Source organism: Nymphalis io, chromosome 16 (assembly GCF_905147045.1).
Source record: "Nymphalis io chromosome 16, ilAglIoxx1.1, whole genome shotgun sequence".
NCBI lineage: Eukaryota > Metazoa > Arthropoda > Insecta > Lepidoptera > Nymphalidae > Nymphalis > Nymphalis io.
In genome coordinates, this window is record NC_065903.1 from 5,997,444 (window position 1) to 6,017,272 (window position 19,829).

Genomic DNA, 19,829 nt, shown 5'->3' on the forward strand with positions numbered 1-19,829 from the left:
TTTTGTATTAAATTAGATCTTAACGTAGTAGTAATATCCGTAATGAGTGTTTTAATGACCGAAACCGTCTTCAAGGTACATTGAGCACACCTGTACTGTCAGATCAAACAGTATTACCGCACAGCTGTTAGCCCGGACCTTGACTCTGTAATAACATTTTGTACAATCGCGCGAGCAATTGATTTGAAGGTGAATTCGTTTCGCAAAGCCCTGACAAACGTTGGATAATCATTTCGGCAGCCATTTAATAGTAATTGGCTTAGTCTTGTGAAACAGCAAGAATATACTTACACATTTAACAATTAAGTTTACTAACTCTAGTATGGCTATAAAAGCAACTCTATTAAGACAACTGTGCATTGTTATATTTTAAAAGTAATTGTAACGAAATAAAAACCAGCCTTGTGTTATGTGATTTCTTCAAATAATTAACATAATTTATATTAATTGAAAACTAAGAATCACTATCTTACAAATGTTTTATATTACATATATTATAAATATTGCATTATAAGTATGAAATAAACATATGTAAATATTGGACTAACTGAAATCTGAATGCAACTTCTCGAGTCGGTGACCGCAAACTGTAACCTGTTCCATAACTGAGGGTCATTTCCAAACAAGATTACACGTTCATAGATACTGATATCTTCTAATCGAAATCGGAACACCTGTTTTCTCCTTGAACCAAGTAATGCAATAGAAACGGCATTATATGAATATTCCAAACTTTTAGACAGAAGCACTATCAAATCAACGTTCGTATATTAGTAAGAAGTGTATTAAGTCATAAAGAAAACTATATTATGATTCTTATATTTAATGACATACTTATAACTATTATCATATAGCAAAATAAAAAATATATTTTTTTTAAAGAATTCTATCAATGCCAGCCTATTTTAAGGAATTACTATTATATTTAGGTACTTCCCCAATTAAGCGTACAGCTTGTTTGAAAAGTGGGGATGACAGTAGCCCTAGGTAAGGATTGAACCTGCGACTTTTTACATAGCTAGGCCACCATTACTCTATTGACGCAAAAAATTCTAAATTAACGAAAATCGTGAATTAAATTATACCTAAATCGCCAAGTTATCAAGTAAGTAGCTATGCGTCCTAGTAACTGCATACTGCAGTGTCGACGTTTCTGTTACCATCCATCTAATCGCTAGGAAGCGACCCCCGTTTAACTTAAGTGCACTCCGTAATGATTCTTCTGAAATCTCTATTTTATTTGCAGGTTATTAATTTTATATTTCAATAATGTTTGTTTTTAATCCCATATATTTTTGAAATATCTATATAAGTAGTTGTAATGTGTAATATATTCTTTGTATACTAAAATAATAGTCTAAATAAATATATCTTAAAATATTATAAACGAATATTGGTATGTACACGGTATTATTATTAATAACGAAGAAAACTTTTATTGATTTTTTTAAAATCTTTGTAACTTTTAAAATTATTTATTGCGTATGTTTCCACAATACGTAAAAAATGATTTAATTATAAGAATATACCAACTCCATGCTAAATTTATTAAACTTTAACCGAAATAAACTATATTTGGTAACATATTATCTTCTTACTTGTAGGTAAATGCAGTAATTGACCCGTAAAAGCAAACAAAAAACATTTTCATATAGTTAGTATTAAATTTCTCAGTATTTGTTTTTTTTAAACCTATTGTTTAAACGGAATTTTCTTATCTGTTTGGTAATTTCAAAAGGAGTAAGTTCAATTATTATGTTTTCTTCATCATTTTTATTATGCATTCTTATTTCAAAAAAATTTTTCGAGAAAGGATTTATGTATATATTTGAAAAAGTATAAAGTTACGATCCCGTATACGGATATTCGATAGCAGATTTCGAGATTTTCTTATGAATTCGAGAGTGTAAACCCTACACCAACCTACTGAGTACTAGATTACTCAGGTTGAACTGTAATTGAATAGGTGCAACTAATATCAGTAATGTAATCCAGTTATAAGACCCACATATGTGTATATGTAGGTGTATATATTAATGATATATTTTCTAACTTTTCCAACCTAACATTACCCTAACACTTTTACCATTTCCAAAGTCAAGAGGTTTTATTAAAAATAGAGGTGAAATACATTTATTGTGAAAACTCTATCATCGGTTCGGAAAAAAATAACACAGACCTCATTAGAACTCGAAAGAAACTGAATAGATTTATTATTTCTGTTTTATGGTTTTATTTGCCATCTACTTTATGTGATTGAACCTCTTTATTAGTTTTGTAAGAGAAATTTCATCAAAAAATTATTGCTTTTGTAAGGAGGGCAATCGTTTTATTCCAAACGTTCGTTCGTTCTTTGTTAACACACGATATTTCTTAAGACATGTGTACTTGATAATTAAGTTTTTGACCATTTTAATTAATCCTCTTTTAAAGTATTGACAGATATACAGATAATTAATAGTTTTGATAGATCTCAGGAACGTCCCACAGACACAACCCACATAAAAGTTTTTCTATCGACATATAACAATTCGGTGTTCAATATGAAGGGTGAATAAACCATTATAATAACTTAAAGAGCATAATACCTTTGTTCCACCGATAACATACATATTGTAATGAATAAATATATGTAAGCATATTGTAAATGTATGGCATTCCAGAAACATTGCCAAAGTGAACCAAAGGTGCATGGACACAAAACAAGTAAACCATCTACTCGTTTGATTTCTTATTTTATTACACCAATGAAGTAACCTTTAAATAATTTAAGACTTAAAAAATACTTAATAAAAATATATTTGATCGTAATAAAATAAAAGCAATTAAGCATTATAATTCGCGAACGGTCTTCAGTATCGACCTTGTAGCGACCTTTACCGAAAAAAAAAATAATGGAGGAAATTGTACATCCTGATTAAATTTCATTACCAAATCAATATGTGATTCAGCCTAAGCTTTGTTTTAATAAATAAATTGTATCCGTTATTTTACAACTATTATAATAAAATCATTTCACTATAAACGATCAAGTCATACTTAAAACAAAGGTAAGTTAATGGTACTTATGTTTTTTAATCTGTAACAGTAACAGCCTGTAAATGTCCCCACTGCTGGGCTAAGCCTCCTCTTCCTTTTTGAGGAGAAGGTTTGGAGCTTATTCCACCACGCTGCTCCAATGCGGAATGGTGGAATACACTTGTGACAGAATTTCGATGAAATTGGACACATACAGGTTTCCTCACGATGTTTTCCTTCACGAAAAGCACGAGATGAATTATAAACAGAAATTAAGCACATGAAAATTCAGAGGTGCTTGCCCGGGTTTGAACCCACGTTCATCGGTTATGATTCACGCGTTCTTACCACTGGGCCATCACTAATCTGTTACTATTTCAAATTTTAGATAATAATTTTTAAATATTGCCATTGTTTTGTTAAATATAGTTATCACCCGTAATTATGGTAGCAAGTAAGTCTGGATCTTATAACTGTTTTTATACTTGACATTAAGTGCATACTTTGATTAAGTACATACGTTCTATTAATAAATAATAATTATAAACATAAAGCAGAATACACACATCGTTTTTTTTTCGTAATTGGATGCTAAATCTATTCATAAAAGCAGCATAAACGCAATAATAGGGCACCTGTCCAGTAAATATTCAGCTTTCGATAGCATTTGAATTTACTTATTTTGTATGTTGAATGATAACACCGTACAAACAGTTGATCATGACGACAAATGACAATACGTACGCTTATTTGAGAAATTGAAACAACTTTCTTACTCTTATATGCGAAAATTAATTCGTACATAAAATAAATGTAACTAGACTAGATTTCAATTACGATTAAAATAAAATAGAATTACAATTTTAATAATCGTCAAATGTGTAAAACATATCGCCTTAAATTTTGTGGACGGTGTATCTAAGCTGACTTGAAAATGATATGCGGTCAACGTCTTCTGAATGGTTTTAGCTGAAGGCAGATGCAGTGAAGTTAGATTACCGCTACACGCTATAAGGGACCAGTTTGTGTCGGCAATGATAGCAGGTTTGTGCAAAGTGCCTTGCGAAAATATAAAAGTTTAATAGAAAGGCATTTACTTAAAGTTTCGTAGGCATATTTTAAGATCTCCATACTCTTGCGGATTTTAATGCTATTAGAGATAAAAAGACAATTCTTATAGATTTGTTGTGAGATATTAGTCATATTTCAAAATTATTCAAATCGAAGTTAAACATTCGAAAATTTTAAAAGTAATTTGAATGCAAATGCAAAATTGTAAGAAAATGTTTCAGCTTTTCTCGAGGCCTTTGTCTGCGGACAAAAGTTAAGATTAACGGCCGAAAAATGTAAATGGGCATAGCATGTCGGTTCCGTCCCTTAAAACCACACTCAAGCTGCCGCTTGATGAATCGTCTACGGAAAATATATCAAGTTTTACCTCGATTTCACACTGGTTTTATCTTAATGAGCAAAATTACTTGTTTCTGTATTTTCTGTAATATATCTCATTTATTTTAATAACTTGGTACAAAATTGGTAAAAAAAAATAACAAAGATTTGCAGATAAACTGTAATCTTTTTGTTATGTTTTTCTTTTCACTTTTGCTTTAACCTGAAGCATATATTAATCTTGACGGTTCTTGTAAGGCAATACTTAATAATTATGTTTTTTTTTCAATTTGTAACATACATAAAAAATAATTTAAATGTATTAGCATAGACTGGCTCACTACGAGTCATTAGGATACAAACGTCTCAATAGTTAAAGAAACTTAACAATTTACTTGTTACACTTTTATAATATTAGGTTTTTTATGTAATAAAATATAACAAAATATTTCTCGTAAAATTATCAAAATTAACAAGAAAAAATCATGTTAATTTCTCGAAATTTCGAACAACACAATTTGAAGTAAGTTATTACAAATTTGCAATTGAATAAGTTAGTAAAAATCAAATTAAAGAAACGAAAAGTTGTCTGTTTTATATTCAACAATTACAGCGATATTCTTGAAAGACTAGATTACGAGATTTATTACTTTGCCTAAGAATTTGTGACGAACATTTAAAATTAACATTTACAATACAGTTTAATTTATGTTAATGAAAATTATATTTTCATTGTAAATTACATATATATCAACACTAAGGTCAATGATTTTAATTTGGTCCTTGAATATTTATCGAAGCATTAACATTTAAACATGTTGAAACGACCTTTTTGATTAAGTAAAATCAGAGAATATGATTAAATTTCCATACTTATTTTTATTATAAAGCAACGAATAATATTTTTGTTCACAACTTTATCCTTATATTGATCGAAAGGTTACTTAAGCAGATCTCATCTTCATTTTTTAAATTAAAAGCAATTCGGGGTAATAATATATAATAACAGCGCAAGACCGGCCAAAATGGAAATCCTCGGGGGAGGCCTTTGTCCAACAGTGGTCGTCCTTCGGGTGAGAGATGAGATGATTTAATAACATGCCTTGTTATAAATGCGAAAATGACTGCATGATTTATGTTACGCTTTCACGACTAAAAAACTAAACCGATCATCATTCAATTTTTGCATTCACGTTGTCAGAGACACACAAAAGAAAATACGGTACCAAACAAGATCAATTTTTATGTATCAGATGTTATTGTTCTAGTTACTATTTTTAAAGAATAAAAAGTTATAAATATTAACAAAAAATAAACTACATACCTCATACAACAACAATTTTAAAATCCATTGTATTTCAATAATACATTTGATTTTTTTTCCTCTTATCTCAATAGCCAAGGTCTTTGCACCTATAATTTAGTGATTAACACTGACATCATTCGTCGTGAAAACAATACAAATTGTTGCTTACACGGTTGTGTGAGACAAAATCTTTTCTTAATATGACTGTTAGCAAATCCATAAGTTAATTTTGTATATATATATTTTAAGACAGTAATAATATTATTGGAATCTAAATCACTAAACCTTTATCTATTTTTTCCAATTCAAGGAATTTCATTCAAACTCATTAAAAAACATAAATTATCTTTTAATAATTTAGATATTTAGTTGTAAAGTAACAGCCCGTAATTGTTCCACTGTATCCGCAAAGGCTTTCTGTCTTATTTAAGAAAATGTTAAGAGCTTATTCGACAACACTGCTCTAATGTGGGCTGGCGCACATTGGGTGGGTGCACATTTGGCATAATTTCATCTGGCACATTTAAATACATGAAAACTTAAACCTGCGATAGTCGGTTAAGATTCACGTGTTCAAAGTTTCAAACCATTGGGAAATGTCCCATTGTTTATACTGCCATGTATTTATACATAAGTACATATACAGCGTCAGCTAGAATTATTTAAACGAATACAACACCAATATCAAAATGACAAGGGAATAAATAGTACCAAACATTTCCAATTGACCTGGTTTTTAGTAAATTCTGAGTACAATAATGCGAGCCCATCTGAGAGGGTATCACAACATATTCTACTGCCCAGTAGCATTACCAGTGTTGTTGTATTCCGATTTTAGGGTGGGTGAAGTTACACCTTCAGGCACAAGAATCCGGGATGGTTAATATTTCTTACTGGGCAAATGTCTATGGGGGATAGTAACCATCAGTTAGCCAATTTGCTAGTCTACTTATTTTATTAATAGAGGTAGTGATAATGATGTTTTAATAACTTTTCCTGTTATTTTATTATTTCCTTTTTAAAACATGTTTGCCATATATTTCTTAATTTTTCCTTATTTTGGTCTAAACTCTTGACTAGAATAATAAAAATAAAGATCTAACACATACTTAGTAACATAAAACGCAGTATTATTGCATTGTCACTTCAATAATCTCATTAGAGGACAGTGTCCTATGAATAGCCATTACTAATTACATTTAATTAAAATGTATAGGTCAATAGGTTGTGAATTGTTTCTAAGATACTGAGTTTAAATTCCTTACTAATATTATAAATACGAATGTAAGTTTGTATGTTACGCTTTCACGTCTTAACAATTTTGATATACGTTGTCAAGGGGGGAATTACATAAAGTACCTAACACTTGACAAGCACCTTCCCCCCCCCCTTCCCTAGTAAAAAAGAAAAGCTTTAAAACTCATTACCCTCTGTGGATACATTCATGTTATTTTTCTTTACCTCCGAGCACAAGATGGCTTAATTTTAATCGCAAACTCAGCTCATGAAAACTGACCACTGCCCGGTATAGACCCTCTTTCGTTACTTGTTATCGTTAAATAATAACGAACTACAATGAAAGTGTTTTAAAAACTGTTTAACGGCAATATAACACAACACACATATTATATAAACGCAAAAATTCATATACACACACACATACACCGTTAGACAGTTTATTTTGTTTCGAAATCACTGGACAATCTCGATTCTTCAATTATATTATATTGCAAATATATTACATGTCAACCATATTATATTGCGATATGGAAACGGAGACTTATTAGACTATAACTAGTAAATTACCAGCGTTTTTAAAGAGTTGATTATTTTTAATGTTGTTATTTGTCATCTTTTGACCTTGTATCGAATCATCTGTCACCACAATCCGTTTCCACTATTCATTCCAACGATCAAACGGATGCTGGCGAGCAAAAGGAAAGCGAGTTAGAAATTAAATTAATGAAATTGACGCACCACGGTTTCGTCGGCCTCAATCCGGTCTCCAGTACCGAACTGTGACATCGCAGTCAGACTTGTTTGGGAACATCACGGTCGTTTACACTTATTTACATTTTATGTAGGTCATAGATAAAAATGAATTTAGTTTCGGAGAAATTACAAAACGCTATGTTCAGTGAATATGAATATGCCTCAATCGTTACATACATTAGTATATATATATTTTGCCTAATCGATCAGAATTACAGACTTATTACGTGTGTTAAAAGCATTATCATAACTATTAGTTTTTTGCCGTCCACACTATGCCCTCTTAACCGATTGACGACCACAGTGGCCATTTTTAACTTATTAGCCAACTCCGCAGGATATATAGCGTACAAAATATGTATTGTTGTTCCCTTGCTCTCATATTCAACTGGAACGACAATTGAAGAAAGATCAGGCGGAAGGCCAAAGTGATTACGTGTTTTCCTAGGTACGAGAGTGTACCAACGGTTACTTCCTGTTTATGGTCAACGCATGCTTCACAGCTTCACTGCTACTGAAAATACTTGGACAGTAAAAGCCAAAAACTTAGTAATCCGATTTGCAACTCGAACCCAGAACATTGAAATCATCAGATAAGGAAAACGAATGTAATAATATATTCATACAAATATTCGAATCTCAACGCCAAAGTCGACAGTCACAAAGCCAAATATATTTTCTTTATCAACTTTATACGGGTTGATTCCCGTTCACACCCATCGTCTATAAAGAAAATTCCTTTTAGTAATGTTTCAACATGATCCCATTTAACACATCATAAAATTGACTTACTTTCAGTGAAAGTAGGTAACGATTCCTGGATATTTTCATAGCAATTTTATCTTGTTACAAATTAGAGACTGTCATTGATGAATGCTTATTAATATATCCCCTACATTACCTGTTCTTCCAAGATTTAAACACACACTTTAAATAGCTATCATCTAAACAACCTTATTAGCCGACTTCAAAGAGAAGGAATAACCTTCTTATTTTTACTGTGTATGTAAATTGTGTGTTCCACGATAGCTACGCTCGAGAACCGATTTTTTTATTGAATAGGTATAGTTAGATGTGATCCTATTCAAAGTAAAAATCGACTTATAAGGGTAGAATAGTAGTGGCTTATAAAAGATTTATCACTATCAATTGACTTTGATGATTTTAATGAATCGTGTTATAAAAACCACTACTAAGGTAAGAAAACAAGTATTCATCACTAGTTTCTCTAAACGGCGCTCTCTCATTTGAGCAATTCCTTAAGTAAAGCTGTTCCTTATTTAACATAGAAACATGTTCATATATAAACAGATTTGCCACGACTTTGTGTGGCTAATCCTCCTCCCCCCTCCACTCCTAAAATAAGTAAATATTCAAATATTATTTTTAATTTTTCAGGTAGTAAGTAGAAAGGGACAGAAACAAATATTACCTATGTGAAAGTTGTTCTTATTTACAATTGACATCACATGGCATTACTATTCATTTCCAACGTTCTGGTATCCATGAAATAAACTTTTTATATTCTGTTTACCTGCCATTAGAATCTCAACTTACTGTTGTCAATCACGACATACAGCAGTTTTGTTCGGCAAATTTCTCTAAAAATATTTGTTTAAAAACAGTTATAATATATCAAAGTGTAGCTTAGCGTATCGTTTGTACACTTTAATGTTTGTGTTCAAAAAAGTAAAACGGAACATGTATCATCACGACGCTGGAAGTCACGCCTTAGATTAACCACGATCCGAGTTCAATGAACATAAATATGAGAACCGAATCATAAGTGTCATAATAACAATTTGAGACCAAATTGCTGGGCGATGTGAACTTAAGTTACGTTTATTGCCTAATCATGAGGACTTTTTCAAGATAAAGTATTTTTTTAAATGTAGGTTTCTTATAATATATTTTAAAAGGGCAAATGAGCAAATAGGCCAACTGGTTATTATAGCTTACCTTTACCATATATACGTAGGAAAAAAGAAGTAAAAGTAACAGCCTGTAAATGTCCCACAGCTGGACTAAGACCGTGGAGGTCCTTTTGAGGGGAAGGTTTTTTGAACCTTGAAGCTCGAATGCGAATAGGTTTGGCAGATTTATCCAGACTTCCTACAGAAGTTCACCGACAAGTATTAGGAATTATATGAATTATAAACACAAAATAAGCACATGATAATTCAGTATTTCTTACCTGACTTTGAACTCGCAATGGCGTGGCTAAATTTCACGTGTCTTCACGCCCTGTCATCTCAGTTATGACCACAGGCAATAAAAATATATGGTGTAAGGTGACAAGTTACACTCTACACCGCGCCGCCAACCATAGTGCTAAAATATTATGCCTCTTGTTTATGTATTTACAATCTCCATTCAAACCAGGATATAGTTATACGAAATATTGCTATTTGGCATTTAACTGATGAGTCCATCCAGCTATCCATCCATCCGCCGATAAAACACAGTTCCTTTTGATATAAAATTGGAAATCATAATAGTGTAAATACATAACTTTAAAGTGATCTTAAAAAAATTAAAAAGATATATTGAAGATGCTGACAATAAGATATGACAACGGCTCATTGTGACTCCCACGACCATTATGACCATAAAGACATATAAATTAGCATACAATACGTAAACACCTCCGACAAATGATACAAAACGGTTACTTCCCATACAGAGATCTTTCAATGCGTATGGAGTTATAAATAAATAAACGTTAAAATTGGTTAAGATTTAAGAATACGAAAAACTTTACAAAATACGAAAGGACAAATAGTTATTGCCAACTCAAAGTTATAAATAAATAATATCAATCTGCATATTTAAAAAAACATAAATCAAGTATCAACATAAAAATTAATACTACAATTTGAAGTATTATTTTAATTCGCGTAATAATAACGCAACAGACGAGTTTTATTTAATTGGATAATGAACACAATCCAATTATAAGCATTAAATCATAATAAATGTTGTAAACATAAACAAAAAAATAACCCACTTTTAAATTAATTAATGTTTATAATATTTCGTATTCAAATGCAAATGTCGGAAATTCTTTTAAAAGATTTTCAATTTGTTACAACTGGCATAATAATTTGAATAATATTAATCATTACATATTAACCTTTTGAAGTACACTCTTTATATTTTCATATTTATTATTTATATTTATATTTATTTATGTTTTCATAAACACTGTTACATTGCAAATGCCACGTCAAGGCAATGTGATATTAAACCATGGAACCGTGACCAAGTGTTACGCCATGCAAATTAACTTCGAGTAAGAACAAGATGGGACCCCACTGCTTCAGCATCACAGAGCGTCTCACACGTGTAGCAAATCACTTACGCAATAGTTAACACACTAAAAGGCTCATTCGACTTAGCACAGTTCATAACTGCCTCATAAATAACGCTTATTGTAGCATAATGTAATTTGGACCTCGGTTTTTTAACTCACATATTTCCATCTAAGTTACCCGTCTGATAATATAGTAAGCTGACGTCTTCATACGATATAAATTGTTAACAATAAAATTTACATTTTTAGAATGATTATTAGTATGTTTCTGTAATGGTAATCCATTACAGAAACCTAACTACATTTATGTAAAAATATTGAACACAAAATGTTCTTAGATAATAACAAAAAATATTGAATGCCCTTTTTTTGAATGAGTTCTTTTCCAAATATAAAAATAAGTCTTTATCAATTGATTACTTGTTTTATTTTAATATGAAATTGTAATCATATATTTTCCAACAATAGTGATATTACTTTATTTGCGTAAAGGTTGTATCGCACGTTTGTATGGAAATAATCTCACGAGATACAATGTCGCCATTTATCTTAACATTATTTTTATATTTCTCACGTGACAAAGCACTTCGTAATGATGTTTACATCATTTTAAGATTTCATCGCTTATTGTGATAACCGAGCAAAGATCGCATCTTTTTGTTTACTCAAAATGCCATTTCCACTGGCTCTTCATTCACGTTTATTCGATAGACTTTCTTTTCCGTGTATTACTTCAAAGAGTATTTTCATGTTTTCACAAATTTACTGATGTAGCACGTAACGCGTTTCTCTATATTGTCGTAAAAATCATTTTACAATGTACATTAACACTCCCTGTGTTACGTCAAAACTCTGTGATAGAAAACTTGACGAACGCTTTCTTTGTTTAAAAAAAAGTTTCGTCATGGAACATTTTGTTTAGGTAAAATAAGGTATCATATATCGTATAACATACTTAATGTTCTATTAATTATACTACCGCTTCTATTATTGTATTCATCTATTCTGTAGAATCTCAAGAGAATTCGGGCCCTTCCTTTGATTGAGATAGAATTTTATGCGGGCTCTTAATTTGAATAAAGTGGGCATAACTCAACCCATCCTTCGTAATAAAAAGCTTTCTTATCGTTAATATTAACTCTATTCAGAAGCAAATTACTCCAGAGACGAAATGTTTTACATTAAAAAAACTAACGCGACTAATTGGCAGTTTTTTTTCTAGCTCTTGACTAAAAAGATGGTCTTTAATAACACAAGTGGTAAAGGTATTACGAGTGCGTAGTTATATATAGTTGTATTTGCTTGAAAAGGGGTTGGGAAAGAGTACATAACATACATGTTTATATGTAGTATGTAAAAAAAGTCTATCTACATTCGCTATATATTTTTAAAAATACGATTAATTAAAAAAAGACAACATGTGAATTTGTACAAGTGAAATACATCCGTGCTATATTTATGCCGCTTGATACATGGCCTTTGAGAAGAACAGGTAAATGGAAATCCTCATCTTCGCTGGAAACGCATAAAAACCGGATGTGGACATCCGCAATCGTTCAAGATTTTCCTTGAGTTGATTAATTTTTTTTTTAAAAACGCTATTACCTCATAAATTAATCTTACATATAGTGTATTTGAAATTATCAACTTAATAACTGTATTTTTTTTTTGTTCCAGATTTATCCCAGTTGTACCTTGATCTACGGATTTAATTAATTTATCACGTGAGTATAAGTTGAATTTTCTAAAATATTAATTTATATTTTGTGTCAACGTTTATTCTATTTATTTAAATAGTTAAATACATTTTTATGTATCATTATTTTATAATATTTTAATTCTAATTATGTGAGCCCTAGTCTTTTTTTTTTTTTTATATTTCCCGGGATGGCAAATGACTCTACTCCACCTGGTGGTAAGTGGTAGTAGAGTCCAAACGCGACGACGGCCAGTACAGTCGGGAAGAATGTTCTGTACTAGCCGTCCCCGCCTTGCCGGCCCGCAAGATGCCTCTTCACGCCTCGTTTGAAGGAACCCGGGTTGTAAGAGGAGGGGAACACGTGAGCTGGTAAGGAATTCCATTCTTTGGTAGTGCGGCAAAGAAAGGAGTTGCCAAATTTCTTTGTGCGCGATGGAATTGATGTCACAGTTAGGCGGTGACATCGAGAACCAGCTCGCGTGGACTTAAGAAGGAAGGGGGAAACAGGAATTAGAGAGAATAATTCCTCAGAGCACTCGCCGTGATACAGACGATAGAAAGCGCTCAGTGCTGCTATCTCGCGACGCAATTGTAAAGGTTCAAGGGTATTTGTGACCTTTACGTCGCCAATAATGCGTACTGCACGTCGCTGCAACCGGTCCAAGGCCTCCATTAGGTACTTAGCGGAGCCATCCCAAAGGTGCGAGCAATATTCAACGCAAGACCGTACCTGTGTTTTGTATAACAGGCACAGTTGTTATGGCGTGAAAAAACGCCGCACCTTGTTCAGAACTCCGAGTTTTCGTGAAGCTGTTTTTATAATAGCCTCGATGTAATCCCTTGGACTAAGGTCGCAGCGAACGTCCATCCCCAGCATGGCGATTTTGCTTTGTATCATCAGCGGTGTGCCACAGAGGGAGGGATGAGGGTAAAATGGTGACTTTTTCGCTGAGAGAGCGCACACCTGTGTTTTCTTGGCATTAAACTCAACAAGATTATCAGAACCCTATTTGGCGATGAGCTCTAATTTCCTATCGAGTTCAATGACAAGATTCTCCCGCCTCTCCTCAGTTTCCGCCCGCCCAGCCACTGCGCGTCCGTGGTATCCACCATGCACTGTACTATCATCTGCATAGCAATGTATGTTCCCAAGAGAGAGCATATCATTGATATGCAAAAGAAAGAGTGTGGGAGATAGCACAGATCCCTGGGGGACCCCAGCATTCACAACATAGAATTGTGAAGCGCAACCATCTACTAAAACACGAAGGCTACGCTTGTGTAGGAAGCTGGCAATCCAGGTGCATAGCTGAGCAGGCAGACCATATGCCGGTAGCTTGGAAAGAAGACTTCTGTGCCAGACCCTGTCGAAAGCCTTGGAGATATCGAGGCTGACAGCCAACGATTCTCCATGCTTGTCGATAGCTTCACCCCAGAGGTGCGTTACGTACGCTAGAAGATCACCTGTGGACCGTTTTGGTCGAAACCCGTACTGACGATCATTAATTAGACAGTGATCTTCTAGGTAATGGATCAGTTGGTTGTTTAAAATCCGTTCCATCACCTTACAAAGTACTGAGGTGATAGCTATTGGCCGATAATTTGCCGGGTCAGACTGATCCCCTTTTTTGGGAACCGCTTGCACATTAGCTCTTCTCCAAGCCTCCGGCACACATCCCGAAGAGAGAGAAAGTTGGAACAGGCGCGTTAACACAGGAGACAGCTCCGCCGCGCACTTCTTCAGCACAATGGCTGGTATTCCATCGGGACCGCTAGCTTTCTGTATATCGAGTGATTGCAGCTCCGCACGCACATCACGTTGCCTGATTTTGATGTCAGGCATCGTGTGGCCACATGAAGGTATTGTTGGTGGCTGCGCACTACAATCATCGATCACAGAGTTGTCGGCAAAGAGTTTAGCCAGGAGGTCGGCTTTCTCCTGCGGACTGTGAGCTAGCGATCCGTCCGGATTTCTGAGCGGTGGCAGCGAAGGTTGGCAGAAATTGTTTTGCACGGACTTGGTCAGACGCCAGAAGCTACGGGAGCCCCTAGGATGCGAAATAAGGTCATGACCAATCTGTACAATGCGCTGTGCATCCGCTCTCGTGTATGCCTTCCTACAGGACTTGGAATTTTTATTGTAGTTTGCTTTCAGTGAGTCAATGTTAGATGCCCCGCTAATGCAGCTGTTGATCCACGCGCGATATGCCGCCTGCTTAGATGACACAGCGTCGGCACATTCACGAGTGAACCAACGGTTACGCGTACCCCTATTGATGAGATCTGAGCAAGGAAAGTAGTATTCCATTCCTAACATGATCCCATCAGCAACAGCAGCGGCACTAGCTGACGGGTCATTCCCACTGAAGCAACGTTCCTTCCAAGGGACTGACGCATAGTAATCGCGCATACCGTCCCAATCTGCCGACTTATAGTGCCAAACGCGACGTTTGCATACCGCTGATGGCGGCAGCTTGGCCTGTGGCACTTTGGTAGATATAAGGCCGTGATCCGAAGAACCAAGTGGAGCTTGAACCACAACCTGATATTCCACCGGGTGAGAAGTCAGCAGAAGATCCAGTAGAGAAGGCGCTTGCCCATCAATGTCTGGGATCCTGGTGGGCTGATCAACCAGTTGGGTCAAGTCGTGTGTGAGAGCAAAAGCATGAGCAGTTCTTCCAGCATGGTCAGTTTTGAGGGATTTCAACCATGATTCATGGTGAGCATTAAAGTCCCCCAAAAACACCAATTCCGCGTTAGGAAACTGCTCTTGCGCAGCATCTGCCACCCGACTAAGATGGTCAAATAATCGGCTTATCTCCAAGTCACCATTGTGGGATCTGTAGAGGCACACGTAGACTCGACTCTGACGAACCAGGTCCACACGTACCACCAAGATGGAGAAGGAGGGGTCCTCCAAGCAGCGCAATCGGTGACAACAAACATCCGCCCTGACGAACAAGCATACTCCGGCTTTCGCTTTAAAAGATTCTCAAGCATGTAGCCGGGATAGTTAAGGTAGCTGGTGTCGGCAGGGCGGAGTATTTGCGTCTCCGTGAGAAACAACATTGCTGTCAAAGTCAATCACAATTTATGTTATTAACTATAAAACTTTTTCCCTATACTGTACGGTATGCATATAAAATATGATATCCCGCTGCTCCTATAATAGAAGCATTAATAGCGGGGTAATAGCATATCTCACTCACGATATACGTGTATAGCACACACAAATCTCCACTTAAAACAATTTTAGACCGCTCCGTTATGCATGCGCCGGCCGCCGGCCTGCATGCTTTTAACGGTGGTCTCGATTTGATATGCATTGACCGAATTTACTCTTCGTTCGATGATCCGAATCGAGCGCTTCTCCAACTAATTGAATTTAATTGCATTTGTAATACGCTGATTATTTTAACCTCGGTAAAAAGCAGACGTTTCGTATTTGGACCTAATTCGATGAGCATTTTAATTAAAATTCAAAGACATCTACTTCACTCTCAGGTATATACATACATATACATATTTTTTATATACTTGCTACTTTTTTATGAAGTAGTTTTTTGTTTATAGTTTCAAATCCCGGAAACTTAATAACTAATTTATTAGGTTTGTCTGTCAAGAAATTCTCAGCATAGAGGTAGGAAATTAGCAGTGTTTAATGACCAAGTCTGGGAAACGAGTTCGCGAAAACGCAACGCGTTGTTTGCCTGAGCTCTGTCCGGTCATATCTAATATCCATTTCATTGGATTATGAAAGTGAAGGAGTAGAGAATCGGACAGGAAGACTTCATCGTTATTCATTAAATTATAAATAAATTTCACATAAGTATTTTTTTTCCTTTCATATAAACGACAAAGCACGTATTTAATAAACAAAAGATCCTCTATCCTAGGAGTGTAGTGTACTGAATAGGAAACATACAAATGCAAGCGGAAGTAGATACGCTTGATTAGTGGGTTACCGCCTCTCTAAGTAGGGCTGGGTCACTCGCGGGTCGTCCACGCGTCGCATATGAACGACGATTCGCATTCCGAGGCTGGACTAGCGGAACATAACTGCACAAACTATTAATGATCCGTAGATGGACGCTTCGAACGATGCATTATCAAGTGTATAACACGCAATTCGTCTCAGATAAAATTGCAGTTATTATACTGTAAATAAAACTGCAACAGCAGAATTATTGAGTTCGATATTTCAAGATAACAAACCGGTTTGAACAAGTTATCCCATTTTAATACATCTTTGAAAAAAATCCTTGGAAAAAAATTACTTACTTGTGTTACTAACATATACATTTTTCACTTAAGGATTTGTTGTTGACATCTCTGACTTATTGTGCCATTTGCCAATGAATATAGTTATTGCAATCATCTTAATTAGACCAGAAAGAACAACACACCGAAAAACAATTATTTATGTTCGATTATTTATTAAATGTTATCAATTTTAATTATGTATTTAATATTCTTATTGAAACTTCTAAATCATATAAAAGTAACATTCGAACCATAGGTTCAAATTATTTTTTATTTTTAATCAAACAACCAATAAAACCTAACGGTACTGCCGCTTTCTTGTTAAAACAGCATAAGTGACACTAAATTACTTTCTTATATTTTGATCAGGTTAACTTTCTCCCATTCAATAAATAAATTTATATGAAATATTAACATGCAAATATACTGAACCTGGGTCAAGAATGCGGCTGAATAATAGCTTAAATTAACCGCGATACGAGCTCATTTAATTCTCATAGCTTTTTTTATCCCCAATCGTATATATATGTGTATCTTATTTAATATATTTTACAATAATTAAATGCGCACAGTAGATACGGAAGTACGCATTCAGATTTTTGGGAAACTTTAAAAGTCTTACAAGTCTTCGTAGTTTTCATCTTCAATATAAGAAAATATTTAACATATGTATATATGTGCCTAAGCAAATGTAATAAATTCAGCTTAAATACATAATATAGTTAATAAAAGCAAAAGATATATTAATTAATGCAGTTTAATAAAAAAACTTCACTTATGCAAGCCCAAAGGAAAACAGTGAAAGTAAAGGGCCACCGTCTCAGCATACCGGGCTTTCTCTCGACCCCATGACCCCAGCGATGATATAGCAACTTGATCTTAACTCATAAATGTTAGATAAATTAATACACAGCCAGTAAACTGGCAAAGATAACATAAACAATTGACTCGAAACGCGCTCTTCCTTGAATGTTTATGAATTACTAACGAAGACCTACCATAATGTCGTAATACCTACCATTGAACAAATATACATATAATTGTATTGAATTAATTATAAAGATGTATAATAAAAATCTATTTAACTGATCCGTATAATAGTGCACTGCATCTCAAACTGTATATTAGAGCCCAATAAGGAATTTTATATGTTAATTATCAATTCCATGAGTTCATAGCGTCTTCATAACTTGTATCGTTAGGAAAGTCCACCAATTAAATAATTTCCACGTCAGGGAGGCTTTGATAGCAGTAAAAAAATACCAAATCCGTTTTTTGCAGAGCTATAAATATAAATACACCGCACTTCCCCACATAAACGGCCCAAGAACATGCGAATGATGATCATAATTATATTACAATATATAATTAACGTTATACACATTAATCTCGTTTCTTGTCTATAGACTTATGACAATAATAAATGACAGATAAGGAAAATTATTAACTCGGTCAAATAAAAACAAAAGTCGCCATACAAGTTTTTCAAGACAGACAGGTCGAAGGCCCCAAAGAGTGAGCCCGTTTGCAATTCATTGTGACCTCGAATTTATAGAAATTGTGATATGTAACCTGCTTTAGTTTATCAGTGATACGAATCATATTATTAAAAGGTCTTAACATTTTACCGTAAAGCATAAAACGGTAAATTCATTTGAATTCTTAGGTCAATCTATAGTTTACATGACGGTTATAATTATCAAATGTAAGGTAATCCATATTCGTATATACAATATAATCCCTTATCAGTAGAATCTACATTCTTCACCTCTTACTTTAAATTTAAGATTATAAAATTACGAATCAAAAATGCTTGAATAGCTTACATGAGTAAAATACATTTTATTTGATTCGAATATTTAATACAGTACTTATTTATAAACTGTAAAGCTGAAACTACGTTTTCCTAACATGGATAGATTTCATTTAACGTCCAACATAAATGTGAATTTGGAAAGACTAAGTGCCATTCTTGCAAGCTGAGCTGAGATTTTTAGCTACGATTAACAGATTAATTGGGTATTGTTCATCCACATCTTCCATATAAGCTTGCAAGGATGAGCTTTTTACTTTTCTTATTAAAAATACATTAACTGCATTAGAAACAGATAGCGCCTGTTTTTTTTAATGAATGTTGCATTATATCTCTTGAACTGAACTATTTATTGCGCAAGCTCGTAAAGACATAGTCATTGTAGGTAACGAATCGGTACCGGATCGGATATATATATATATATATATATATCCGATTATATATAGTTATCAGTCTCAAAGAAAATTGTACAGACATGTTAAACTATCTGACTGTGAGTCTACTTTTTTGTGACAATATAATACTATAAAAATTAAATAACACGAGCATTAATGTAATTTAAAAAAAATTGTTTATTTTTAAATTCTGTTGAGCTTTTTGTAGAAAGAAAGAGACACACAAATCTAATAATCCTTTAAAATCATCACCGCCCCGTATCACACACACAACAAAGAATACTAATAATAAATCATAATATTCCATCCAAAAATCAGGCATCCAAGGTACATAATATACAATATTGATAGCTATAAACCCTCGACAAAATGAAATCATTAGACTCATTAAACCACGCGTCAGGCATAAAATAAATTACCGTGCAATCCCGTCGGTCGTTGACCGGTGCTATCAAAAATAACATGTTCAGTTATTGAATCGCAATTTGTGCAAAAAGCATCGAATCGTGCACTATGAAGAACTAATAAGATAGATTCATGACATAATATCCACAGCGTAAACTTTTAAATACACAACATTTTTTTGCTTAAAATATCCCTATCATTTCTTTGAAATGTCATTGCATAAATTGGATTTCAAT

The 19,829-nt window shown here is 33.9% G+C and overlaps 1 protein-coding gene across 2 annotated transcripts in view; it reads left to right on the forward strand.

Moving 5' to 3' along the window:
- LOC126774431 (ADP-ribosylation factor-like protein 4C) overlaps positions 1 to 19,829 on the forward strand; it is a 58,427-nt gene that overhangs the window by 34,956 nt on the left and 3,642 nt on the right. For both annotated transcript variants that reach the window (XM_050495958.1, XM_050495959.1), the window contains one exon: positions 12,696 to 12,742. The gene's annotated coding sequence lies outside the window, so the exon portion shown is untranslated. The remainder of the gene's footprint in view (positions 1 to 12,695; positions 12,743 to 19,829) is intronic.